The sequence below is a fragment of the Mus musculus genome, chromosome 12 (genome assembly GCF_000001635.26).
Source record: "Mus musculus strain C57BL/6J chromosome 12, GRCm38.p6 C57BL/6J".
NCBI lineage: Eukaryota > Metazoa > Chordata > Mammalia > Rodentia > Muridae > Mus > Mus musculus.
The window spans coordinates 86,168,844-86,195,519 of NC_000078.6; the positions used below are offsets into that span (position 1 = coordinate 86,168,844).

Sequence of the window (26,676 nt, forward strand, 5' to 3'; positions counted from 1 at the left end):
TCCCCCCATGGGGGTCATGACTCACAGGTTGAGAAACATAGCTCTAGGGGCTGCCTCAGCATCTGGTGGTGCTTGGCTGGTTACTAGGCAACAATACAAGGCTGGCTGCTTCCCTCCAGCACAGGACTCAATCCCCATCTTAGTGGCAGGGCTCCTCATCGAGCTGACCAGGCCCTTCTCAGAGATAGACTGCCTGTCTCTGAAGCTTGCTTGCTTCTCCTGCCATTACCTCTCCCTGCTTTCTAAGTATGGTGGTCACCCTAAGCCTCTCTTATCCCTCCTGCCTCGTCTCCCTTTTGTTGCTCACATGTGTGAGCCAAAATAAATCTATTTCCAACTCGGCTTGGAGGAGGAAGAAACAGGCCTCACTCCGGTGGTCTTGCTCTGCAGAGCCAAGACCCCAGAACAGGCAGGCAATGGAGGTGTGGCTAGTGAACTCTTCTCCAGTGGCTTAGCCGTCTGTGGGTGGAGTTGCAGGGGGTGGAGCAGAAACAGAGGATTGTGGGTACCAAAATGGAATCTAGTGTCACTGAAGAGGCTCAAAAGGGAAAAAGAACTTGGTCTCCAAGCAGGAGAAGGAAATGGCCCAACTCTCTGCCGAGGTAATGCACAGTAAGCTCCTACAGGCACTATCTGAGCATAAAAGGGGGTGTTATGTTACAGTATTCCTGTCAGGAGAAAATGTATATATCCCGGTGATGCAAATGGCCCAGGATCAGGATATCACCTCTGGGAGTCGGGGAAGGGATAGACTAGACAAAGGTACACCTCAGCCTTGCCATTGGCAGGATGTAACAAGGCTCAATGGGCAAAACAGAGCGGCATGCACCCTCCTGGCCAATAAAAGCTGTGGACCTTCTAAAAGGACCTTGGGGGATGGCTCTAACAGCATTAAGGATGAAAGCTGAGGCACAAAAGCAGAGTGAAAATCGGACTTACTGGGTGCAGGAGGGTGCGTGGGGAAAGGAAAAGGTGCTTTAAAAAGCAAAGCCAAGACCAAAGACTTGGTCTGAGAGGAGCCATAGCTCTAAGGGGTACAAGCAGGTTGGCTACAGGGAAAGTGAGAGTTTTGGGGTAGAGGAAATATCCCCTGTCTTTGTTGTGGGGGTTCGTATCTGTCATTTGTAAATAAGGTAAGTTTTGTGGTATCAAAATTCCTCCTCAGTGACCTGGTCTTTCCTGGATCTGAGCTCCGAAGCCAGGAGGCGAAGGGCCCATGTTGTGCCACCTCAGCTCCTGATCCCAAGACCAAGGAGCTGCCAGACCTGCGTCAGCTTCTCACTGTCGGTGTGATTTGCCACTGTGTGACTCTTGGAAAAGAAAATCCAACGATTTTGATGATTCAAGAAAGCAGAAGGCCCAACCTTCAGTAAAACCACAGGTCTCCGGGAGTCGGCTTTGGCATTCTCTTGCAAACACAGGTTTACTGAGCACAGGGTAAGGTAGGACACAGGGAATCTGAAAGAACCAAAACAGCTTTGTAAGAATAGTGCATGAAGAGCGCGGGCTCTACCACTCGCTGTCTAACCTCAGAATTCTGTCCCAGCCAGGCCTCCGTCTTGTCTCGGAGAGAACACAAACTCTCTGGGGTGTTCCTCCCCAGAGTAGTGGAGGGCTGAGGAGGGCCAGAGGGTGACGCCACAGCATCCAACTTGCAAAGCTAGACCAGGGGGCTTCCCAAGGTAGGAAGGTGCTATATTTGGACTTTAAAAAAACTTTTTAAAAAGATCTTATTTATGAGTACACTGTAGCTGTCCTCAGACACACCAGAAGAGGGCATCAGACCCCATTACAGATGGTTGTGAGCCACCATGTGGTTGCTGGGAATTGAACCCAGGACCTGTAGAAGAGCAGAAAATGCTCTTAACCACTGAGCCATCTCTCCAGCCTCTTTTTTGGTTTTAGAAAGAAAATTGAAGCTGGATTTCCCTGTGAGCCTTTGGTATTTTGTTTAATGTTTTTGTTTGTTTGGGGTTTGTTGTTTGGTTTTTAATTCCCTATGTGCATGCCCTCTCTGTCTCTCTCTGTTTCTGTCTCTCTCTCACTTTCTCTCTGACTCCTGGATATCATGTAGCCTAGGCTGGCCCCAACTCACTATGTAGCCAAGGATGACCTTGAACTCTTGGTCCTCCTGCCTCTCTCTCCTCAGTTCTGGGATTCTAGGTATGCATACCCTGTCTCTTTTTCTGGTGTTGGTGGTTAAACCCAAGCTTTGCGTATGGGAGGCAATCACTCTACCAAGGAGCTATTGCTTAGACCTCACGCCATAGTGGCTTTTAACTTACAACTTGAGAGTGCTCTATGACCAGATGTTCTATTAGACATCGTCTTTCATGGTTAAGACAATGTAAGGGCCCTACAACACCCTTGGCAGCTGTGCAACCATGCTCATGTAACTCACCTGCAGTCACACTGAGAACCAGTGTCTCCAAAGTGATTGCCAGGTACCAGGCAACTCTCTCTGTCCTTCATCTCACTCAGTGGCAAGATGCACAGCTAACCATGCTCACTTCTAAGAGACAGGGAGCTGAGGCTTGAGCCCTGGCCTTTCTCAGTGCATCCTCATGGAGTGTTCCAGATGGAGGGGGGAGCAGCCATACCTGTGTCATGTACCTGTTCGCTCTTCCTCCTGACAGGGGGCGGTAAGGTTCTGTCCTCCACCAGGCTGTCCTTTGGTGAAGATACATGGCCAGTGCAGAGTGGCTCTGCTCCTTGCAGCCTCTACCTATTGGCTCCGCTTAAATGGAGAGAGAGGAGTCCTGCCTTTGAGCCAAGGACATCAGGCTTCCTTATGATCTGCTTTAAGTGGTTATTAGCATCTTTTCTTAGCATATAAAGGAAAACGCCAACACTTGGAGGCAGAGAGACCACCCATGTCAGACTCCCTAAAATATATAGGCTCCTAGGTACTGGGTACAGAGGAAGACCATGGGTAAGGACTAAATAAGCTATGTTCTCAGAACCAGAATTGAGACACTTTGTTGGAGGCAGAGACAGAAACTTCTGGCTCACAGTTAAGATAAAATGCAGCCCCCTGGAAAGGCCCAGCCACACACAGTTCCTTCCAAAAGCACTAACTATATGGGGTGGCATGGGCCTTGCAGGACTCGCAAGGGCCCTCCAGTGTCTCCCTGGCCTTCTCACTCAGGTTTTGGGGACATTTCAAGTTGGTGACCTCTGATTAGAAGAGATGACAATGTTTGTGTCTGTCAGCACCAATGCCAGGATCCGGAACAGGACAAGGTAAGATGGTTCCGATGTTTCCTTCCTTCCTTCCTTCCTTCCCGCACACGGTTAGCACTGCCTGGCTTGGTTGAGTGTGTGAGAGGCTCGGGTTTGTCTCTCTACACTGTGCCACTGTCTGTCATTTGTCACGTGCGGCCACACATACTGTTAGAATGGTGGAGACATTCTGGGTTGAATACCCTGCCTGGCATAGTTCACAGACCACCCGCCTTTTATGCTCCAGGGAAGACGTACAAAATGCAGGTGGCCTGGCCTCTACTGGAGACCTAGGGAATCTCTGGGGTGTGGTCTGGGAAGGTACATTTTGGAAAGAGTGTGTGGGGGCTAATTGAGTCTCTGGACAAACCAGCATGCTGAAAGCAGGTGGCCCTGGGAGCCTTCATTCTTGTACCCCTCTCCCATCAGCCTCAGGACTGTGGGCACCCGCAGAGGGGGGTGGCTTTCTATCAGATTCCATCTCCTGTCACTTTCAGGGCCAGTTCATTAGTCCTTTATTATTCCCATTCTCCTGCTTATCATTATTAATGATCACGCTCCGCAGGCCAGGGTGCTGACAGCTCTCCCTTGCCCATTCTTGCTATGAGTCCTAACCCTGCCTGCTTATCTAGTGCTGACCTGATCTTTCCCCTCATTTAATTAAGCAGCGCTGGTCAGCCCGCTGCTCCCAGGTGGAGAGGGGAATAACCTCTCTCCTGCTAGGCCTTGGTGTGATGGTCCTCTATCTAGCCTGTACCTTTCAAAGGCGTATGATTGCAGGAGAACGAGACCCAGGCTAGTCTACATGTGAGACGCTAGTCAAAAAAAAAAAAAAAAAGAAAAAGAAAAAGAAAAAGAAAAAAGAAAAAGAAATCACAGATCACAGAGCATGAAATCAAGAGTGGCCTCTTCTGTGTGTGGCTCAGGCACCTATACTGGCCACATGCCGACAAGTGGATCTTGAGCTAGGTAGCAACAGCCAGAGAGCCACCCAATATGGACTATCCCCTCAGCAGCTTGTGCCTCTTCTGCAGACCCTGGGGTGATTGGCACAAACACTGCTGGATGAGACAAAATGGGAGGTCAGAGGCTCAGACTCATAAGTTCAGAGGCCTTTGGGAAAAGTGCCACAAATAGGAAGGCATGATTGATTAGCCCCCAAAAGCAGTTGCTGGTACAGCCTAAGGGTGGGCACTCCCGTGTGGGCACTCCTAGGAAGTCCCTCACCTTCAGGAAAGCATCAGATGCTGGGTGGACACTCACTTCCTGTTCCTCCCTTACACTGTGCGTTCATTCGGCTCCAAACCCTGTACCAAACTCTTGAATAAAGAGATTGCCTCCTCTTTGCAACGCCACTTGGTGCCTGTTATCCCTTCCCTTCTGGAAACGCAAGGCAGAGCAAGGCCTAAAACCAGATGTGTCTGGGGCTCCGGATACAAAGGGCCAGGGCTGGAGGGGGAGGGGCGGATGCAGGTGGGCACAGTGGATGGATTGCAGTGCATATGCACCTGGGTATTGCAGCAAACTGCACAGATACCCAAGCACCAGCCAGAGATGGAAGCATTCATAGCAATTAAAATGTTTTGCCTGGGAGCTGTTTAGAGCTTTTGTGTGTGTGGAGTTTTCTGACTTCAAGGTGTTAACAGGCCCTCTAAATGGTTTTGTTTTTTAATTGCAGCAAATGATGGTGGGGCCATTAGCTTTCTCGCCTCTCTGCGGTTGTTTCTGAACCCTTCTGTCCTCCTCCTCCTATTTATTCTGTTTAATTCAGTCAGGTAGCTCCGGGGCAATGGAGATCAATACTTTCCTTTGATAGCAAAGAGTCAGGTTTGAAACCTAGAGATAAAACTGACACATTTTGTATAAATTTAATTAAAAATGCACCTTTAGTGGCTTGTTGCGGGCACAAAGCCCAGTGTCTATCTCTCTATCTGCCTCTCTCCCTTCCTCTCTGCCTCTCCCCTGGCCTCCCTCTCCTGTTCTTTCTTTTCTTGTCCCTAACAGGGAGATCTCTACATCTCCCTTACCCCAGAGTCTCATCTCAGGATTTTAGACTCGAAACTTCTGTGTGGAGGGATGCTGAAGGAAGCAGAAGGAATCCTAAACAGATCAGCTGGGGCCTTTTTTCTCCCCCAGGGTGGTCTGGGGAGCTGGGCTGAAGAATTAGGTTTGCTTTTCTGTTTAAAATCTTCTTTGGAACCCATAGCCTGTAGGCTCCAGGAGCCCTCAGACTGGAACCCTGCTTTTTCCTGGATGTCTTTTCTTGGTGTGTGTGTGTGTGTGTGTGTGTGTGTGTGTGTGAGACAGAGCCAGGGAGGTGCCATGTGCCCCTCTTCCTGGGAACCCCGGGGGCTGATGCACACATTTGTCTTGTGTTTTCTAATCTCTCCCCACCGCCTTCCCTGCTGCCTGGCCCTGTCCGTCTCCACTCAATCCCATTTGGCTCCTTCATTTTTCACTTGAGTGGGTTTCCTATCCCCGACTCTGCTCTGGCCTCACTCTGCTCAACACCAATAAAACACACTCAACACAGGTAGAACAAGGTGCCCGGGGTTGGCGTGACAAATGACTTGCCCGGCCCTGGCTAAGCGGGGCTGTAAATCGCCCTTCGCAATAGCCCCGTCTGGGCCTGTGGCCTGTTGCCCACCGTCCCTTGGAGGGGCCACTGACCCTGAATCTGGGGGGCCTCAAGACCTCCCCCCTTGGGATCCTGGATGCCAGAAGGGAACAGGGTGACAGGGGTAGACTACAGAGCCATTCAAACCTATGGCTTTAGCCTGCTTCTGTATATTAATTTGGGCTGTAACTCTAGCTGCTGACATTTATGGCACACCTACTGTGTGCCAGGCACTGTGCTGAGTTTTCACCTCGAGTTTAATTTAGTAGTCTCAGCATCCCTATGAGGTCAAAATACAAGTACTTCAATGTCACAGATGATGGCTCCAAGAAGGCTCAACAAGATCACATACTTGTTCAAGGCCAGCTGCCCCGTGAGTGGGACAGCCAGACCTACCCACCCCCCCAGGGCCATACAGCATGGACTTTCATTCCTCTTCCAATGTGACACGGTCCTGAACACAGTGAGATGTCATGTCAACTCTCAACGTTAGTAATTCAGTGCTTTTGGGGACCCGGCCATTGGAGAAAGCTAGCAGGGACGGTCACAGTGGCTTCTTTCCTAGATTCCTTGAAGCACCTCCCATCAGGCCCCATAGCGCAAGGACAAGGTAGAAATCACGTGACTCTGTCTCCCTCACACCCTGTGTTCCTGGATTTTCTGTAGCAGCCATCCAGGTGCCTCCACTTAGAGAACCAGAGAGGAACAGAGAAACCCTAGATCTTTATGTGGCTGTGGGGCTTGGGTCTCTGTTACCTATTCTTTGCCGGCATCCGTCCCTTGGTGATACAGCCTAGTGAGGAGCTTTGATGGCTACAAGTGCAAGTTCAGACTGGAGAGGCAGACACCGTGAGTCAGGGCCCCTTGACTTCCTCTCCCTGCCTCTTTCCTCACCGGCAATTACAAACACCAGCCGCTTTGTGTGGGAAATGGCCGAGATAATTGAAACGGAATTTGGAATCAAGGCCCTGCAGGCAACCCTTGTTGAAAGAAGAAATAAAGATCGTTTGGGTCACGTCTTTTGTAATTTGCGTTTAATAATCGTACCAGGAGGGATACACAAAGCCAGCTCCCAACTCCCAACCTGCCGGCCACCCTGCCCGTCTGCTGGGGAGGGAGGAACCAAACCTGGTGGAAGCAGCCAAGGAGATGAGGAGGGGAGAGGGGCGGGTGGCTCTGTGAAGGGGAAGTTTGCTCCACTGCTGGGCCAGCTGGGACACCTGAGCTGCTGGCTAGAAGACTAACCTTATGGAAAGCTTTCCCTGCTGTGTGTGTGTGTGTGTGTGTGTGTGTGTTGGCTTCACCTTCTACACTCTGCACCCCCACTTACCTCCACTGTACCCCATGTGGACTAAAACTGCCTGCACGAGCCACAGGAACCCTTGGAGGAAGGGGAGGCTGGGGCTACCACAGGCTACAGTGGCTTTCTCTTTGGGTCCAAAGCTTGGGATCTTGTGCCTGTGGCTCACAACAGCCGTGGAGTGGGGCAGGGGCTGGCCACCTGTGTGGCAGATAGCGAGGGGAAGGCACAACTTCCTGACTGCGCATTTGTGGCCCTTCAAAGCCATCGGACACGGGGATGCAGACCTTGTGATTCCTGTCCTTGGGAGTCTGAGCTCAGAGGGAGACTCACCCTGACTTCCAGGCCAGGCTTGACTAAGTAGTGAGTTCAGGATCAGACTGGACGACATATAACGGGGGGGGGGGGGGGGGGCTCTGTATTTGAAAAACCAAACCAGACTGAGACAGAGGTGAGCTCTGGAAATCTGAAATCCACCCTTAATCCTCTATAATTACTGATATCCTGTGTCTTTAAAGAGTATATAGGGGGAGCTGGAGAGATGGCTTAGCGGGTAAGAGCACTGACTGCTCTTCTGAAGGTCCTAAGTTCAAATCCCAGCAACCACATGGTGGCTCACAACCATCCGTAATGAGATCTGACGCCCTCTTCTGGGGTGTCTGAAGACAGCTACAGTGTACTTACATATAATAAATAAATCTTAAAAAAAAAAAAAGAGTATATAGGAAGGAGGGTATCCAGGACTCCTCTGCACTGCTATATTACCAAGAGGGGCTTCAGTTAGCTGTGAGCCGCTCAGGCCCCGGAGGCGGCTCCATGGAGTTATAGGCTGAACTCTGTTCCTCTGTTGAAGCTGCAGCCCCTCCCCCATGCCCTATAATGTTACTAGGGATAACTCCAATCTCTCCAGGACTTTAAAGAGGTAATTAGTTTAAAATAAGGTCACAGAGGTGGGCTATTCATGTGAGTGCTTGTCCTTATAAGAGGAGGCAATTTAGGGACAAAAAGACACCAAGGGTATATGCCAAAGGAAAGGCCATGTGCGGATGCGGCGAGAGGCTGGCCATCTGTAAGCCTAGACACGGGCCTCTGGAGAATTCAGAGCTGTCATCAGCTCGATCTTGAACTTCTAGCTTACAGACCTGTGAGAAAATAAATTTCTGTTGCATAAGCGAAGCCATCTGTGGTACTTCATTCTGGTTGGGCCGGGAGATGCTGGGCTGGGTGGTCCTTAGACTGCAGGTTCCTTCCGTCCCAGGGAGAGATGTGCTCCAAAAACAGCAGATAGATGATCCAGCTGCTCCCCTCCCTGACAGACTGGAGGAAAGGATCTCACAGGCTGGGTTTTGTCCATGCACAGCCTCTCTAAGACTCAAGGAGATCAACACCAGGCTCTAGACCTGGGTACTCATGGCACGGTAATGTCCAGCCTCTATCTCCTCTCTCCTCTCTCAAGATTCTTTCCCCCCAGGGCAGGCAAGAAGGCTCGAGGGGTAAAAGGGCTTGTTTTACAAGCCTGATGAACTCATTTCAATCCTTGAGCCCCCATCAAAGAGGTGAATGTGGTGGCATGCCAGCAACCTAAAGACTGCTAAGGCAAGCCTGGAGTTACTGCAGAAGCAGAGAGTGTCTGCTTCAACAAGGTGGGAGGAGGAAACCCACTCACCAAAGCTGTCCTGTGACTACACACACACACACACCCTCACGAAAACACACATAACACACACACATACACACATACACACCCTCATACAAACACATATAACACACACTACACACACATATACACCCTCATACAAACACATATAACACATACACATCCTCACACAAACACATATAACACACACATACATACACACATATACACCCACACACATACACATCCTCACACAAACACATATAACACATACACATATATACACCCTCACACAAACACACATAACACACACATATACACCCTCACACAAACACACAAAACACACACACATATACACCCTCACACAAACACACATAATACATACACACATATACACATATATACCCTCACACAAACACACATAACACACACACCCTCATTCACACACACATAGCACACACAATAGTATTACTATAAAATGTTTCTTGAGAAAGTATCCTTTTCCTATTGCCATGTTGCCATTGTTGATCACACACCAAAAAAAAAAAAAAAAAAAGTCTTCTACTACGAGCTTTAGAATAAGCTGCTGCCTGGCACCTCAGTCAGTAGCATTTCAGAGACTTCTTATGTCTGGACATCCACAGGGAGCAATGGAATCCCCTTCTTGCCTGCAGGCTCTGGAAGGGGCCCGGTCCTCCCAGACAAGGCCTGTGGGCACAGGATCCTGAGCTCTAAGAGAGGACTCTGTTCCTAACCTCCACCGTGGGTAGTTTGGACCATCTGAGGACAGGTGTGGGAGACAGATGAGAGGGCACAGTGCAAAGAGAAGACAGAAGACAGAAGACAGGCACTCTCCTGGACTTTGTCACCCAGGAGGGCTTTGTAGGGCAGACCTGCTCACATTGTTGACAGGGGCTGTGACATTCTCCAATCTTCTCATTTTAGTCCCTCCATGCTAGCAGGGGTGAGTGTGACGCAGCACCACTGGTAGAGAGCAGGTAATAGGGACCAGAGAGGTTAAGGGCTTGGTCATAGTTGCTCAGCCAAAAAAGTGGCAAGACCCCAGATTTTTCTTTCCTTCTCCCTTCTTTCCTTCCTTCCTTCCTGATTTTTTTTTTTTTTTTTTTTTTGGTTTTTCAAGACAGGGTTTCTCTGCATAGCCCTGGCTGTCCTGGAACTGACTGTAGACCAGGCTGGCCTCGAACTCAGAAATCCACCTGCCTCTGCCTCCCGAGTGCTGGGATTAAAGATATGTGCCACCACTGCCTGGCCTTTCTTTCTTTCTTCCTTTTTTTTTTTTTTTTTTTTTTTTTAAATTTATATGTGTGAGTACACTGTAGCTGTACAGATGGTTGTGAGCCTTCATGTGGTTGTTGGGAATTGATTTTTATTTTTTTTAGGACCTCTGCTCTCTCCAGTCAACCCTGCTCGCTCAGTCCCTGCTCACTCCAGCCCAAAGACTTATTTATAATAAATAAGTACATGGTAGCTGTCTTCAGGCACACCAGAAGAGGGCGCCAGATATCATAACGGGTGGTTGCTGGGATTTGAACTCAGGACCTTGGGAAGAGCAGTCAGTGCCCTTACCCGCTGAGCCATCTCGCCAGCCTGACCCCAGATTTCTATATGCACCTCTGACCAGGTAGTTCTTTCTAGAACTGGGGGTTGGCAAGGGACTCAGATAAGATCAGGCCTTCAGCATGTTGTGATGTAGCCTCTGAGGAAAGAAAGCATTTTACGTTTTTAAATGTGTAAAGGAAGAATCAACAGAGAGACATTTCACAAATGCACACTACATGAATTAGATTCCCTGTCGTGCCTAGCGGTGCTGGCACACAGCCACGCTCATTTGGTTACTGACAGTCTGTTTTCCCGCTATAGCAGCAGAACGGAGTCTCATGACAAGGATTGTGTGGTCCTTGAGACCTCTCTCTAATAAACACTTTCTGGACCTTTCCAGTGCGCATTTGCTAACTTCTGCACTTATGCCCTGTAGCTTGGGGCTGGGAGATCTTAGGCAGCCTCCATTCTCCAGTCATTTGCTTTCCAAGTAAGCAGAGCAAGGCCTGTGTCTGCCCTAGGCTGCCCTAGGGTCCTGCTCAGCCACCTCCTTCTTCTGCCTGGTCCCCCGCTGTCTCCTGGGACTGGCAAGCAGGACTTTGCCATCCTCACCTGTGCTCTGTCCTCATCCGTGCCTGAGCCTCAAGGAGCGTCCTTGACTGTGTCTTCAGGCTTGAGGGCTCACGGGCCTGCAGGGCACACAAGAGACTGGAGGTCCAGAGGTGACCACCTGACTGACACGCTGGTAACATAACTGAAACTTGGGGCTGTCTCATGGGGCTATGTGTTGGGTTTAAAACAGGTGCCAGTCCTAGTTCTGGATAAATGTGACTTTGGTTTTCTCACTCAGAAAATGAGACGTATCTCAGCATCTGCCTGTTGGTAAGAAAATGCTCTCTTTCTGGGCTGCCTGCCTCAGTGTAAGCGAGTGTGAGAGGATGATACTATTATTACATTATATATAATTCTATTATAGGCTATATATTATATATATATATATATATAACATATAATATTACCTTTGGATGGTGCTGAGAATGGAACCCAGGGACACACAGACACACACACACACACATACCCCTGGGCCGTGACTCCTGCTGGAAGGCTACTCTGGGTAGCTCGCTGATCCAGGTCTACTGGGCAGAAGCAGAGATTCCCACAGTCCTACCTCACCTCCCAGCCTCAACTTCAGCCTTCAGGGGCCCATCAGCTGCTCAAAGAGACATGGGGCCTAGACTGTGAGTCTGTGCCAAATTCTTGCTCCCAAAGCCAGTGACAGTAATGGAAGGAGCAGACTGTCAAGGTCGCAGGCTGAGTGACCTCTGTCTGGGGTTTGGAGGTGCTATGAAAATAATAAGATGGTGAAGAACAAGTGAGTAGCTGGGAACACATTTGACTCCTACAATCACAACCCAGACAGACAGACAGACAGACAGACACACACACACACACACACACACACACACACACACACACACACAGGCTCCAGAAGATAAACTGTGTGCCAACCACTTACATGGATACTAGAGCCTGCAGCACAACACTGAAGATTGTTTAAGGACAGGGTCCTGAAGACCAAAAGCAACATACAAGACAGCAGGTCCCCTGTTGGGAGGGTTGACCAGGGATTTTGCCTGAATTTAAAGAGAGAGAGAAAAAAGCATAGTTTCTTCAGATGAAGGGTGAATATGTGAGTCATTTACACCCACACCCACCCACCCACACATACACACATGCACACATACATACACACACCTACCCCCCACATGCACACACATACATACATCACACACACACATACACACATGAACACATACATACACATGCACACACACATACATTACACACACATGCGCACATACACACACATACACATATGCACACATACACACATCACACATACTACATACATCACACACACATACAGATAGCTACAGTAATAGAGATGGAGAAACAGTGATGGAGATAGAAATAGAAAGATTAACCTTTGCAACATTACTCTTGCAAACCCAATGTAGGGTGGCAGGGACATGGTATGTTCAACAGTTTACCAAAAAGCCCCCAAACAGATCAGTCTGGACCGATGATTTTGCAGCCTGTGTGTGGGCACACCCTGACATTCTCATCCCTTCACTGGTGCCCGCCCTGCTCCTGGCCTGCCTGGGCTGGTCACCTGCTCCTCTCCTACCCCTCTGACTTCTTCTGTCTCCCAGCCCTTCCCCATCTGCTGGCTGTACTGCTCCTTGCTCTGTAATCCGGCCACTCTGAGTCTTGGAGCAACCGGCTCTGGTATCAGTCCTGGTGAGGCAGAGGGGCTTGGAACACGTGTTTCAGAGAGGCAGACACCAGCTGGTTAGGGAGACATTTGCATATTCAACTCAGCTCTCCCCTCCTCCCAGCCAAGGTGGGGTTGGAGGGGAAAGGCTGTGGGGGGACTGAGAGGGAGAGAGGGCTCTAGTCTTCTAGGGGTCAACGGAACAGATTTCAGCTCGGAGAGACAGATGGTTAAAGCAGACAAAGAGGTAGTGAGTCCTGACTGCCACCCAAGGGGAAGCCGTCTCGGCACTGAAAGCGCCTTCTGTCTGCAAGTTGCTCTGTGGCTCCGGGGCCTTCTACTTGTTTTGATTCCTCACTGTTGTAGCAGGAACCATTCAGGTCATTTCCACTCTGCCGATGAGGAAACCAAGACCTGGACAGGTTAAATGTCTTGGTCAAAGTCACAGGGTGCTCGTGCATGGGAACTTGAACACCAAGTCTAGAGGTCTGATCCTCCATGACAGAGCCAGTGAGGTTTACCAGTCACTTTGGTCTGCCCCTCACACTATCCACCCCCATGGGGTGTGTGGTGGTTAGAATAGGCTTGGTCTCCATTGATTCATGTATTTGGCCACATGGAGTGGCTCTGTTATGTTAGGAGGTGTGGCCTTACTGAAGGAGGTGCAGCGGTGTTGGAGGAAGTGTGTGTCACTGTGAAGGCTTTGAAGCTCAAGCACCACCCAGAGCAGAATAGAGCCTCCTCCTGGCTGCCTGCAGAAGACAGCCCCCTTCTGCTGCCTGTTGATCAAGAGGTAGGACTCTTGGCTCCTCCAGCACTGTTTGCCTGCACACTGCCATGGTTCTTGCCACGATGGGATAAACCTCTGAAGCTGTAAGCCAGCCCCAATTACATGTCTTCCTTTATTTATAAGAGTTGCCTTGGTTATGATGTCCCCTCACAGCAATAAGACGGGGTGTCTGTCCATTTAGTCACTGAAAATGCCCCCATTCTAAATAATCAGCGGCCCCCACCACTGTACCAAGACCAGTGGTCACTTTCCTAATCTCCCCTTCCTTGGCTTCTCCCCAGAACTCCATCTAGATGACCATGGAGCTACCCTTCTCCCTGGAGCAGCCTCCTTTTTTTTTTTTTTTTTTTTTTGGTTTCCATGGCAACACACTTCTGTGCTTGCCTCCCCTCTGGGCCTACCCTTTCTCTGTTCTCTGTTTCTTCTCTGAAAGTGGGGCTACCAGGTTTGGGCCTCAGCCCTATGCTCTCTCTAGGTCTAAGTCACCTCACCCATCTTGGCCTTTCAGGTGACAGTTCTCCTGCACTGACAACCTCAACTCTGGGTCTGGATATCAGCTGTGCCATCTGGTACTTAGGTGACTTTGAACGCCTGATTTCTCCCATATCTTCCTCTTGCTTCCAGTGGAATCTATGCTTTAAAGGCTTGCTATGAGCACCGAGTTAAGGTGTCACATGTGTAGCACAGAACAGGGGCGAGAGATCATGACCAACACACCAAGTACCTTCCCACCCCAGGGTCTTTGTGCTAGCTCACCCTACTGTCTGTAATATTCTTCCCTTGATTTTTTTTTAAAGATTTATTTATTTATTTATATGTAAGTATACTGTAGCTGTCTTCAGACACTCCAGAAGAGGGAGTCAGATCTTGTTACAGATGGTTGTGAGCCACCATGTGGTTGCTGGGATTTGAACTCTGGACCTTCAGAAGAGCAGTCGGGTGCTCTTACCCACTGAGCCATCTCACCAGCCCCCCTTGATTTTTCTAAGGCAGACTCTTTTCCCATTCAGATTCTTTGACCACCTGGGCTAAAGCAGTCCCCAGTCAGTCACTGTCAGTCACCTCAGCCCATTGAAATGTTCTGCAGAATGCTATAGTTTTGGGTATTTGCTTACTTTCCTCTGGAGTGGAGCCCCTGACTCAAGTTGCATCCTCAGTACAGCAGGGACTTGTATCTGTTTTGTTTGCTCGGTTACCACATGCCTGGAAGGTCACCAGTTGGTACCCGATGAAGCAAAGGATGGGTGTGGATTGTCAGTGGTAGGGAGGTACTATGGAGACACCTTGCTCTCACCCACAGCAGCTCGAAGAGTTCTTTTCAGAAACTTCCACTCTGACAAATCTAGGACTTCCGGCTTGGATACAGAAGAGAGCTTCAGGATGAGATTAATGAAGCACAGTTGGAGTTTATCACGAGACTTTAATTTAATATAAAGCTTAAATACAAGGGTTAATAGAAAGAGGAAGGTGGAGGAAGAAAGACATACCCTAGATTGTGGGTTTCTCAAAGAATTCCTCCCCTTCCTTGTCCATACACATACACACACACACACACACACACACCTATGATAATACACACACACACACACACACATGATTTTGCTGATTATTGAAGTCACTGTCTTCAAAGCTCTACTAAGAAGTGAAATGAGCTCACAAATGGTCCCTGCGGAGAACCTGACAGAATTACGATGGTTAAAGTGAGACTGTAGGTGACAAGATGCAGGAGGTTAGGATACTTTCACTGGAAATAAAATCAGTATTCTTGTTTGTGAGATTCCCAGAAATGTCTGGGAGAGCAATGGGGCCCGACCCAAGGTCATCTACAGTGAGCCTGGTTCCTTGCCATCTGAGCACGAAGACACAGGAAAGGGATTCCGCCTCTGTGATAGCGGTCCTCACAGCAAACGTTGTCACTGGTGCTGGAGGCCCTGGCTTTCAGCTGGCCAGAGGCTCCCAGCACACTCTGTGGCTAGGCACTGCTTTTCACTCCCATGGCCTCTGTCTTTCTATCCACCACTGACTGAGTGTCACCCATCACTGCCATCCTTGTGACTGGTGATTGCAGAGAAAGAGGCTTCCCACCTGGAAAGCACTAGAATACCCCTCTGTGTCTTCCCAGAAATGCTGACAGCTTTGTCAACTGTCCCCAACTTCTTCCCCAGGCACAGCTGAAGGGACCGCACTTCCTCGGAATGGTCCCTGTCATCCCAAGAGGAACACTTTTGGGAAAGGCTGTAAGTTGTAATCACCATTCTGGAAGGTTCTGGGAATTGGAATCATAGTTAGGTGTAGGCAGTAGTCACTTCCAGCCCCATAGAGAGCTTCAAGGCAGAACACATCCCAGCAGAGAGACAGAAATGCAAAGAAAAGTGCCTAGACACTCCCCTCTTCCTTTAGGAATCCCAATGGGATTTCCAGAAATTGCAGTTTATAGGAATGGGAGGAAGGACAGTCTCCCATGAGCCACCTCACTCCAAGTCTCTCTGGCCTGGTCTTCATTTTTAGGACAAGAACAGTGGTGGACAGCAGAGGTACCTATGCCCGGACAGTGCTGATGTCCAAAGTGTAGCCCCTCTGCTCCTAAGAGATGGGACCCAGGTGGACAGAGCCTGTGTATCAGCTACTTTTCATGCCCCTGTGAGAAATCCTGTCTCCAAAACCAAAAACATAAGGCCAGTCATGATGATGTATGCCTTCAATCCTAGCACTTAGGAGGCAGGCAAGTCTCAGGGAGTTCCAGGACAGCCAGGGCAAGTGCACAGAGAAACTCTGTCGTGGAAAATCCAAAAAAGCAAAACAAAACAAATCAACAAAACAAACAAACAAACAAAATCCCCAAACAAACAAAAACAAACAAAACCCACAAACAACAACAATAACAAAACAGAACAACAAAACCACAACTCAGACAAAAGCAACTTAAGGGAGAGAGAGATTAGTTTGGGGTCTTGGTCCATTGTGGATAGGGAGTCAGGGTGGTTCACATTGTGTTGGAAGCCAAGAAGCAGAGGTTTAGATATTTGTGCTTAGTTTCTGTATTAGTCAGGGTTCTCTAGAGTAGCATGAGTCGAATGAATCTCCCTTTTATTAGAATGATTTACAGGTTCTGGGCCAACTAATCCAACAATGCTGGGCTATGAGTGGAACCTTCAGGAATCCAGAAGTTGCTCAGCTGACTTTTACTAAACCCTGGAATCCCGAAGAAGTAGGCTCTACTGCCAGTGAAGGAATGGTTGTGCTAGCAAGGGGAGAGCAAACAGATAAAAAGCAAGGCATCCTTCTCCCATGTCCCTGGATAGGCGGCTAGCAGAAGGGGTGGCCCCGATAACAGTGTCTTCCCCCTCAAGATCGTAATTAAAGGCTCTTGTCTTTGTGCCTCAATATCCTTGGAGCAAGCCTTTAGTCCCAGCACTCAGGAGGCAGAGGCAGGTGGATCTCTGAATTTGAGGCCAGCCTGGTCTACAGGTGAGTCCTAGGACAGCCAGGGCTACACAGAGAAACCTTGTCTCAAAAAAAGAAAGAAAGAAAGAAAGAAAGAAAGAAAGAAAGAGAGAGAGAGAGAGAGAGAGAGAGAGAGAAAGAAAGAAAGAAAGAAAGGTAATTAAAAAGAAGAGGCCGGGCAGTGGTGGCACACACCTTTAATCCCAGCACTTGGGAGGCAGAGGCAGACGGATTTCTGAGTTCAAGGCCAGCCTGGTCTACAGAGTGAGTGCCAGGACAGCCAGGGTTATGCAGAGAAACCCTGTCTCGAAAAACCAAAAAAAAAAAAAAAGAGGAGAAGGAGCAGGAGAAAGAGGAGGAGGAGGAGGAGGAGGAGGAGGAGGAGGAGGAGGAGGAGGAGGAGGAGGAGGAAGAGGAAGGGGAGGGGGAGGGGGAGGAGGAGGAGGAACAAGATTAAAGGTCTATGTCTTCCTACCTTAAAGGTCTGGAGTAGAAGTGGACTCACCCACTTCAGACCCAGCAATATATCTCTCACGGATATGCTCTCCATTTCTGCACTGGATGGGTGGTGGGTGTTTTTGCACTAATTCTGATGCAGTCAACTTTCCAATGAACAGTAGCCATCCACACACACGTTTTATTCATCCCAGGACCCCAGCTCACGGAATGGTACCATGGACAGTTAAGCTGGGTCTTCCCACCAGCAATGCTCACTCTCATCTAGCCTATCCTTCCCAAGCCTGCTGAGACGTCTGTCTCCTAGGTGACCAAATGGACAGTGCTAACCATCAGGGCCTGCGTTCCCCCACAGGATCCTGGAGATTGGATTGCAAAACACCTACCACCCATCCTGTTCAGCTGCTCAGCTGTAGGCCTTGGCTTTGATCTGCCCAACACCTGAGGGAAGTGGCTCCAGAGAAGGGTCTAGAAGCAGAGGGGAGGAGAATGGAAGAAATTTTCTATGAATAGCATTTGCCCCAGTTAGAGTGGGGGTAATTATCCCAGCATTAGGGTATCCCATCTAAGCTGCATGTTGTAGAGAACGGTCTGCACTAGGTGCTGACCTCTTCCTTCACTTCACCTGTAAAGTTCTTCTATGGTGGAGGCTGGGGTGCAAGTGAGCATGGTGCTGGAGCCTCTGGAAGAATCTGAGGTCATCCCTGTTTCCCACCTCATTCCCAGAACTGTGGGATCCACAGCCTGCAGAGGAACAAAGGGCAGCAGGACACTGTGTATATGCTGGGTGACCCCTGAACACGCAAGCATCCTGCTCATGTACCCTGCCTCCTAGACAAGAACTTCCAACAGGCCTGCAGAGGCAGACTGTGCTCGCATCCTGGGAAGTGCTGGTCCCCAGCACAAAGGACAGGGCTTTAGACAGGACCCATTTTTGCTCAGATCTTGGCTACAACCTTCTCTAGCACTCACACACGGATTGCTGGGAGATGCCAAGGGCATCCAGAAGGGGACTTGGATCGTTTTAATGCCTGCTCACCCAGGCAACTCAGAGCTACCCCTGAATTCTGACTCCAGCTGAGTGCTCCTGACAGTCCTCCATGCTCTTCCCAACCCTGCTCTGGGCTCACAGGTCACCATACTGCCTTTTACCCAGCATCTCCTTGCTCCCACAAGGCCAGGTCTCACCTTGTTTTGGCCTTACCTACTCTGGGTTTCTGAGGCAGGGCTGCTGTCTGCTTTCTCAGGGAGTCCATTAAAAGATGTCATTCTTCCTCTAGAAGATAGAAATGAGCCTGGCTACCTCTTCCTATGATATCAGGTGACAGCCCCATCCTGTCTCAGTGTCTCTGAGGCACTTGATGCAGGTGCGATGGATGGTTGGCTCTAGAGTTCTTTGGCGTTCTTCCTGTTTCTCTCTATGGCAGCAGGAAGGGGGTTGAGTTTGAAGATCAGAGATACTTGGTAAGAGACCTCAATTTCTGCTCCCTAGGTTCCCAGCTTGACTCAGGGTGACCCATGTTAAGGCACGGGTTATTCACTCCCTCTTAGGGATAGCCTCGTTGTTCAGAACTCTGCATCCCAATCCACTGGCCAACCCCTGTGGCTTCCAGGCCTTTTCCTGCCACAGGACCTTTGCATCTCTGATAAAATGAATGGACTGCTTCAAATCTTCATGAGCACCACTATTGAAGCCCAAAGTCACCTCCTGGGGGTCTGGTCTCTGACTTCCCAGTTTACCTAGTCACTGTCAACCTCAGTCTGATTACCTCTTCGTCCTGATTATCCCCACAGGACCTCCACTACAACTATCACCCTCAGTTCAGTTGGTTCTGGACTACCCTCATCCCCAGCCTTGCCTGAATTCTCACTTTATTCTCTCTTGTCAGTTGAAACTGATGCTGTGCTCGCCTGGCCTGCCTCGGCCTGAGACTAAATTCCTGAGCACCTGGGTACTAAACTCAGTCTTTCCCTTTTAGCAGCTGTGTGACTTTAGGGTACTCTCTCTTAGCGTCTCTAAAAGCTAAGTGATAATAATGTAATAACATAAGTAATATATAAGTAATATAAACATTTATAAATAGTTTGGCTGAAGCAAGAATCAGTAATGAGATTTGCATATGAATGAACCCAGGGAGACTACCAGTAAGCTGTGGAGGTGGCAGCCCCAGCCTCCCAGTGAGCATTGCTGTTTTCTGGCTGGCCTGCAGGGGGCTCTGGTTTCCCCATTCTACCATGGGCTTGGCACTCTGGCAGGCTTTGAGGCTATCCACAGCACCTAATGCCTCTCTTCCCTATACATTAGCTCTTCATCACTATAACGAACCCCCGAGACAGGGAACTTACACAAAGCGTAGGGTTGTTTGGATTATGGTTTCACAGGCTCTAGTGCGCAGCCGGTTGGCCCTGTGGCTTGCTTTGAGGCCTGTTGTAGTGTGATAAAGGAAAAGGCTAACAAAAGAGGATGGCTCTCTTAGTTCCCTTAAAGGGTGTGTGACCAGTGATCTAAAGACTTCCCAGTAGGCTGGGCATGTAGCTTGAAGAAGGAGCAGGTTGTCATTGTTTCAAATCATGAGCTCCGGGGAGCCATTTGTTACAGTAGCACAACCTAGCCCTACATAACAATGCTGTTTACAGAGTCTCTCAACTTTGGGGTTTCAGGGCCCCTGGTCTTAAAGTCCCACGGAGCAGTCTTGTTAAACATGCAGATTGCCAGGCCCTGCCCAGAGGTACTGAGTCAGAGTGGTCATTGGTGGACAAGAGCCGTGTGAGGGACTCTAGTGTAAATCTCAGTCATGAAGGTAGTGGGAGGAGGGGCTTGGCCCCATTGTCCTTTGCTTTCTCTAATGTCACAGCAGGCCTAATCCATGGTCTAGCCTGGGCTCTGAGGATGCTACTGGGCTTAGCCTCTGAGCTGTCTGCTCCCTTAGTTTACTTCTCCCTTAGCTATGGGCTCTCTGCCTTTCTCTTCAGCCACCTGTCCTTTCTTTCCTTTTCCTCCCTCCCCAACCACTGCTGGTACCTGGAAAGAAACTGCGGGTGGATCCCATGGGCCTGGGTGGGGGAAGGGCCCACTGAGCGGTCTTGGAGTGAGAGTCTTGGAAACCCTGCATGATGGATTGAAGGAGACTAGACCATTCCCAGCTGATGGCTGACGTGCTACGGCAGTGACAGGCGGCGATGTTTGTGCTCTGAACCTGCAATCTCAGTTAATAGGGAAGATTGAGGGAGTCAGAATGAGCCATGCGCTGTAGGCCAGCGCTGCACGCAGAGAGGCAGCGGGCAGAGAGCTTCTTGAGGGAGGGGCCGATGGCCAGGCCTTCCTTGTCCCTGGGCAGATGGAGAATGCCCTTGGCTACCTGAGAGCCAGGCTGGCCCTGCAGGCTCCCAAGTTGGTCCTCAACTCACTATGGTCTGGCGGTTGCCTCAGAGTGCAAAGGGCTACTCTCAGAGCCCACCTAAGGACTGTCCTGCACAGACACACACCCTGAAATGTCCCCAAAGAACTAAGGGGAAAGAACTCCTAGCACCCTATTCTTTAGATGGGAGCTTTAGATGTCCTTCCGTGGGCAGCTCGGGGAGGAAGCTGGTCAGACAACCGGAATCAAAAGCTTAGCGAGAAGCTGCTCGTGGCCCCTCCCCCACATCATCGCTTCCGTTGGGGTTTTGAAGTGACTCTGTCCAGGGGCTGAAATCCTCACTTATCGCCTCCAGTCAGTGTGACTCTATAACTAACTCCAAGTCTCTGGGATCTCTGTCTCCTCATCAGTAAGAGCTGAAGGAAAACAAAACAAAACCATACTCCACTTCCCGGAATGTTGGAGAGACGTTGGGGTGCGACCCTTGCAGTACCGGCCAATCTCCCAGGAGGAATGCGCAGATTCTGACTCAGGTGCTGTTGGCTGAGTCTGAGCTCCAGCGTTTCCAACAAGCTCACAGTGATTCTGACACTGTGGGTGTAAGGATGACAAGTTTAGTAACAAAGACACAGGCAACGCCCGCACGTGCCTGGCTCACACTTGGACAGTGGCTTGTTATCACCACATTCATTTTCAGTGCTACATAGCTGAGACTCCTGACTACCACCCGCCCTCTCCTTCACAACTGCCCCCATTCAAAGTTAACTTTGAATGGACATAAATAATTAATGTATCCAAAATAGGGTTTGTAGTAAGCTTCGCCTCTAGGACTGACCCGATGGGCAGCCTGTCTGTCTACATGGCATCTTTAGAGGTAGCCCTTGCTCTCAGTAGCTCCATGGATAGAGTTGGGAGCCTACCTTGGGGGGGGGGGGGCGGGGAGGCTAGGAAGGGTGTGGGACTCTGTAACAAAGACATACCACAGAATGTGGAAACTTGCTGTGCTCAGTGGGCAACAGGGAGTGAGGGCCTCAATATCACTAGGGGCTGGCTGGCCTGCTGGAGGAATGAGTGAAGCAGGCAGAAAGACTGGGATCCTCTGTCCCTTTGCCTCAACTTCTCTCAGATCCTCACCAAACAACCTTCTCTCACTTTTATTAATTAACGTATGTATGTATGTATGTATGTATGGGGAGAGTCTCATTAGTTATACTCTCCTAAAACTCATGATCCTCCTGCCTCAGGCTCCAGAGTTTTGGGATTACTAGCCCATATGTTACTTAAGATGCTAGGTTACTTAGATGATGGTGTATGTCTTAGTTAGTGTTTCTATTGCTGTGATGAAACACCACAACCCAAAAGCAAGTTGGGGAGGAAAGGATTTATTTGGCTTATACTTCCAGATCATAATTCATCATTTGGAGGAAGTCAGGTCATGAACTCAAGCGGGACTGGAACCTGGAGGCAGGAGCTGATGAAGAAGCAATGGAGGGATGCTACTTACTGGCTTGCTCCTCATGACTTGCTCAGCCTGCTTTCATAAAGAACCTAGGACCACCAGCCCAGGGATGGCAATGCCCACAATGGTCTGGGCCCTCCCCATTGATCACTAATTGAGAAAATGCCTTACAGCCTGATCTCAGGGAGGCATTTCCTCAACTGAGGCTCCTTTCTCTTAGATGACACTAGCTTGTCAAGTTGACACACAAAACCAACCAGTAAGTAGGTCATGGGTCCTCTGCATGAAATGAGGATAGCATGTTTGTTTCAGCATTGTGACTGAGATAAGCAGGAAAGATGTTTGTCACATGTGAATGACATGGGATGAAGGTGGGCATACCTGTCTTTGATTATCTGCATGAATACATGGTATATGTTGTTACATGCACATATGTTTGTGCATTCATATGTGTGCATGTATGAGTGTGAGTCCTATGCACTATTGTGCATGTTGGCATTAGTGCATATGTCTACACATGTGCAAACATGGGTGCTTCCTCAAAGAGACTCTCATGTTTTCAGCATGTTCCTCTGTGCGACCTTTCATTAACCCACTAGTTCACCTGTTCATCACATCTTGTAGTCCTTTGGCTCACTAAGTAGCTGTATGATAAATTACAATTTTGTTAAGTGCCATGGTGCCATCTGAGCAGATTATGGGGTCACTCCACTGCCCATCATTTTATGAAGTCACAAGCCCAAGCCTATGAGATCTCTAGGGACCATGTCCTCCTGGTCTCAAGGACATCAACACCTGCCCCTGAGCTTGCTGGACCACTGAGACTACTCTTCATGTTCCTGGCCTTCACCCTGCAGCCACACCTGCCTCTGTTTCTGTATATAGCCTATTTCATCTATGCCACTGTGTGGTGGTATCTCCAACCTCTGCAGGCTGTATTTCTCTTGCTGCTTTGACACACAAGGCATGTGCCTAAGTACATCAGAGGGTGTCCTGGGGTAGATGTGATCTAGAGATATCTTAGGCTTGAGGTCTGGGGGATTTGGAGTCTCTATGGGAAAGCTCGGAATATCTCTAAGTGTATGGCTGTGTGTGAGCCTGGTAGAGCTGGCCCCAGTCCCAGCCTGCCCTGGAAGCCCCCTGCGTTGTCCTGCCAGTAATTACAGCAGATAAACTGCTCCAGTTGAGGCTGATGTCCCCGGCTGGCTGCCAGCCGTGGGGCCCCAGGCTGCGCCGTGGGAGTCCATTCATTTTAATAAGAGGTACACCCTGTGTTATTAAGAAGAGTGTTTATTACTGTCGCCACGCACTGACAGCAACTTCCATCATCGTTAAACGGCGGATGGGGGGAGGGAAGGGGGGGCTGCGCGCTGCAGCTCTTCAGGCGCGCAGGCCCAGCTGGTGAGCCTCTTCTACATGACAACCTCTCTCTAAGGAGGAATGGAATTTTTGGGCGCTTGGACCTGCTTGCAGGGTTGAGGGCCAGGAGAGAACAGGCGCTGGAGGGGAGATCTGCTTAGTATCCACTCAGAGGTCCAGGGCGTAAAAAGTGACCTCTGGGTTAGAGCTTGCTTTCTTTCTCCAGGACTGGGCAGGGGTAACCTTGGGGCCCACCTGCTTGATGCTTCCTGGTTTCATCAGGAGGAAGCCACGGAAATGCCCTATCCCAGGAATTGCCTGTTTGCTCCTCAGAATCCAACCGCTTCAGTGGGTGTGAATGGCTGCATGCCCACCCTAGCCTGCTTGGACACCCACCCAGCCATTCTCAGGTGAAGGTCTGCGACCCGCTGTCTCTGCCCAGTGATGGAACTCTAAGCGGGAGGCCTCTCTTGTCTCTTACACCCCATCACTAAGAACAGAACTGGCACCAGAGGGTATACACCACAGATGTAAATTCAGTCATGGAGTGGGTGAGATAGATGCCTTTCCTTCTATCTGCCTGGACACTGGGTAGGGACAAGGATGCCATGAGCTAAGAAGAAGCACCCTGGAATAAGGAACAGAGGTACGGAGGCTTCACCACTTCTTAGAGACTCTTACGATATTATTCATGATGCTGCAAGTCTGAAGAAGCATCAGCAGGTTTTTGTTTTTGTTTTTTTTTTTACATACTAGTCGTACACAATGTAAGTGTGCTCTTCTGAACAACTAATAAGCCATTTAGGGGAGGTAACTTAATCTGTCAACTGTCTGCTGTATAAATAAAGACCCGTGTTTGATTCCTAGAACTCACAGAAAAGCCAGGTGTGGTAGCAAGCATTTGTAATTCCAGTACTGAGGATTCCTGGCTGGCCAGCCAGCTCTCTTAGTAGGTGGCAGGCCAGTGAGAGACCCTGTCTCAAAAGAAAAGGTGGATCCAGCTGGAGAACGATACAACACCTAAAATTGTTCTCCAGCCTGTACACACACTCAGTCACCAACATACACTTAACACACACATACACAAACACTCATGCACACAGGCATGCATGGAAACCAATAAACACAAAAGGCAGTGGTGGCACACACCTCTAATTCCAGCACTTAGGAGGCAGAGGCAGGTGGATGATGTCTGAGTTCAAGGCCAACCTGGTCTACAGAACAAGTTCCTGGACAGCCAAGGCTGTTACACAAGGAACCCCTGTCTCGAAAAAACTAAAAAATAAAATAAAATAAAATAAAATAAAATAAAATAAAATAAAATCTTAACATTAAAAAACATGGTCTATGATGGTTCTTGGTTGTCAACTTGACTACATCTGGAATGAACTAAGACCCAAGGTGGCTGGGTACAATTATGGGGAATTTTAATTTAATCTTGAGTGTCTCTTCCACAAAATATCATTGACTCACTAAATGAACAGGAGGCAGCAACTTTGGACTTATTGGTAACATATATGTGCATCAGTGAAATTCTTATGAGTCCAGTCATGTGGACATACAGATGTTCCTTCTAAGATGAAGGGTAAGTTATTGCACCTGGCCCCTCCAACCACCAACAAGAAGCATATTTAGTGGGCCTATTTGGATTTTGGAGACAGCACATTCCTTACTTGGGTGTGTTACTCAGGCCCATATATCAAGTGACTCCAAAAGCTGTTAGCTTAGATTGGGGTCTTAGACAGGAAAAGTCTCTTCAGCAATTTTGGATTTTGGAGCAAGGCTCTATCATCATCTGCAGACAACTGTTCTTTCTTTGAGAGACAGCTCGTGGTCTGCTGTTAGGCATTACTGGAAACTGCACTTTTGAGAATGGACCACCAAGTTACCACGCAACATGAGCTGCCCATCATGAGCTGGGTGTTATCTGATTCACCAGGTCATAAAGTAGGACATGCACAGCAGCAATCCATTATCAAACGGAAGAGGTATATAAAGATTGGACCAGAGCAGGTTCTGAAGGCACAAGGAAGTTACATGAAGAAGCTGCCCAAACACCTGTAACTCCCATTATAATGCTGTCTGCTCCCAAGCATGCACCTGCATCCTCATGGGGAAATTGGGTTGCTTCTTCACAGTGAGCATAAGGAAGATTGTGATGTCTGGAGTGCAGACATCCTTTAGGGTGTCTCTGTGCTACCATGTCCTGTGATTAAAATCAATGGGAAACTACAACTTAATCCAGGCAGGATGACAAGGGGCAGAGACCCAGCAGGAATAAAGATATGGGTCACTAATCCAGGAAAAGAGACAAGATCTGCTGAGGTGCTTGCTGAAAGGGCAGGAAATACATAATGGGTAGTAGAAAAACGTAGTTCTAAATACCAGCGAGGGCCACGTGACCAGTTGCAGAAGTGGATGGAGATTATAATTGACATGAGTGTTTCTGTTGTATCTTGTTAAGAATGTATCTGTGCAGATATTTGTGTTTTATTTCCTCAATTTCTTTATCATGTAATGAAAATCAATTAAAAGAACATCATTAGTTATCCTATTTAAGTTGGAGATGCTAAAATAATGTCCCTCAAGGAATAGTGCCATCTATTCTAAAATTTTTAATGCATTAGCCATTGTACAACAGAAGGATGGTTATAGCACAGGAGGCATGGTTTTCATCGGGTTAAAAATATGAGTTTATGAGTGTATGTGGGATATTTGTATCATGTTGATATGATTATGACCTTGTTATTGTTTTTATTTGGAAATTAAAGATGATATAAGGAGATGTGACTATGTATCAAGCTAACAAGAGGTGGACTTGTGATAGCTATTCTTGGTTGTCAACTTGACTACATCTGGGATTAACTAAAACCCAAGCAGTTGGTTATACCTGTGGCGAATCTTTTTCTTAATGAAATAACTTGAAGTGGAGCCAGTTTTAATCCAGATCATTTGAAGTATGAAGATAAACCTTTAGCCCAGATCCTTTGAAGTTAGAAGATCCACCTTTAATCTGGAACATAGCTTCTGCTGACAGCCTATATATAGGCTTGCTGTCTGCTTGCTCCTTCTCTCATGGCAAGTATATTGCTTCACTGGCATTAGTGCCTGCTTCTTCAGGACTCTATCATATACTGAAGACCAGCTAAGACATCCAGCCTCATGGATTTAACTACTTAATTCTTTGCTGGACTAGCTG

At 48.7% G+C, this 26,676-nt stretch overlaps 2 long non-coding RNA genes across 9 annotated transcripts; one reads left to right on the forward strand and one right to left on the reverse strand.

Annotated features, from left to right (window-relative positions):
* The first annotated feature begins 497 nt into the window (after positions 1-497).
* Positions 498-26,259, forward strand: Gm805 (predicted gene 805). Its single transcript, NR_046081.1, has 5 exons — positions 498-602; positions 1,166-1,437; positions 1,551-1,682; positions 3,149-3,243; positions 23,704-26,259. It is a non-coding gene; the product is annotated as a predicted gene 805 (long non-coding RNA).
* Positions 14,568-21,262, reverse strand: Gm32473. Of its 8 annotated transcripts, none has more exons than XR_381788.4 (5): positions 20,323-21,262; positions 18,505-18,718; positions 17,926-18,044; positions 17,687-17,768; positions 14,568-14,773 (listed from the first exon to the last, which is right to left on the reverse strand). It is a non-coding gene; the product is annotated as a predicted gene, 32473 (long non-coding RNA). The 8 variants fall into 8 exon arrangements; XR_381787.3 differs by lacking the exon at positions 14,568-14,773 and adding an exon at positions 16,457-16,641; XR_003950217.1 differs by lacking the exon at positions 14,568-14,773 and adding an exon at positions 16,457-16,641 and having other exon boundaries at positions 17,909-18,044.
* Positions 26,260-26,676: the final 417 nt, after the last annotated feature.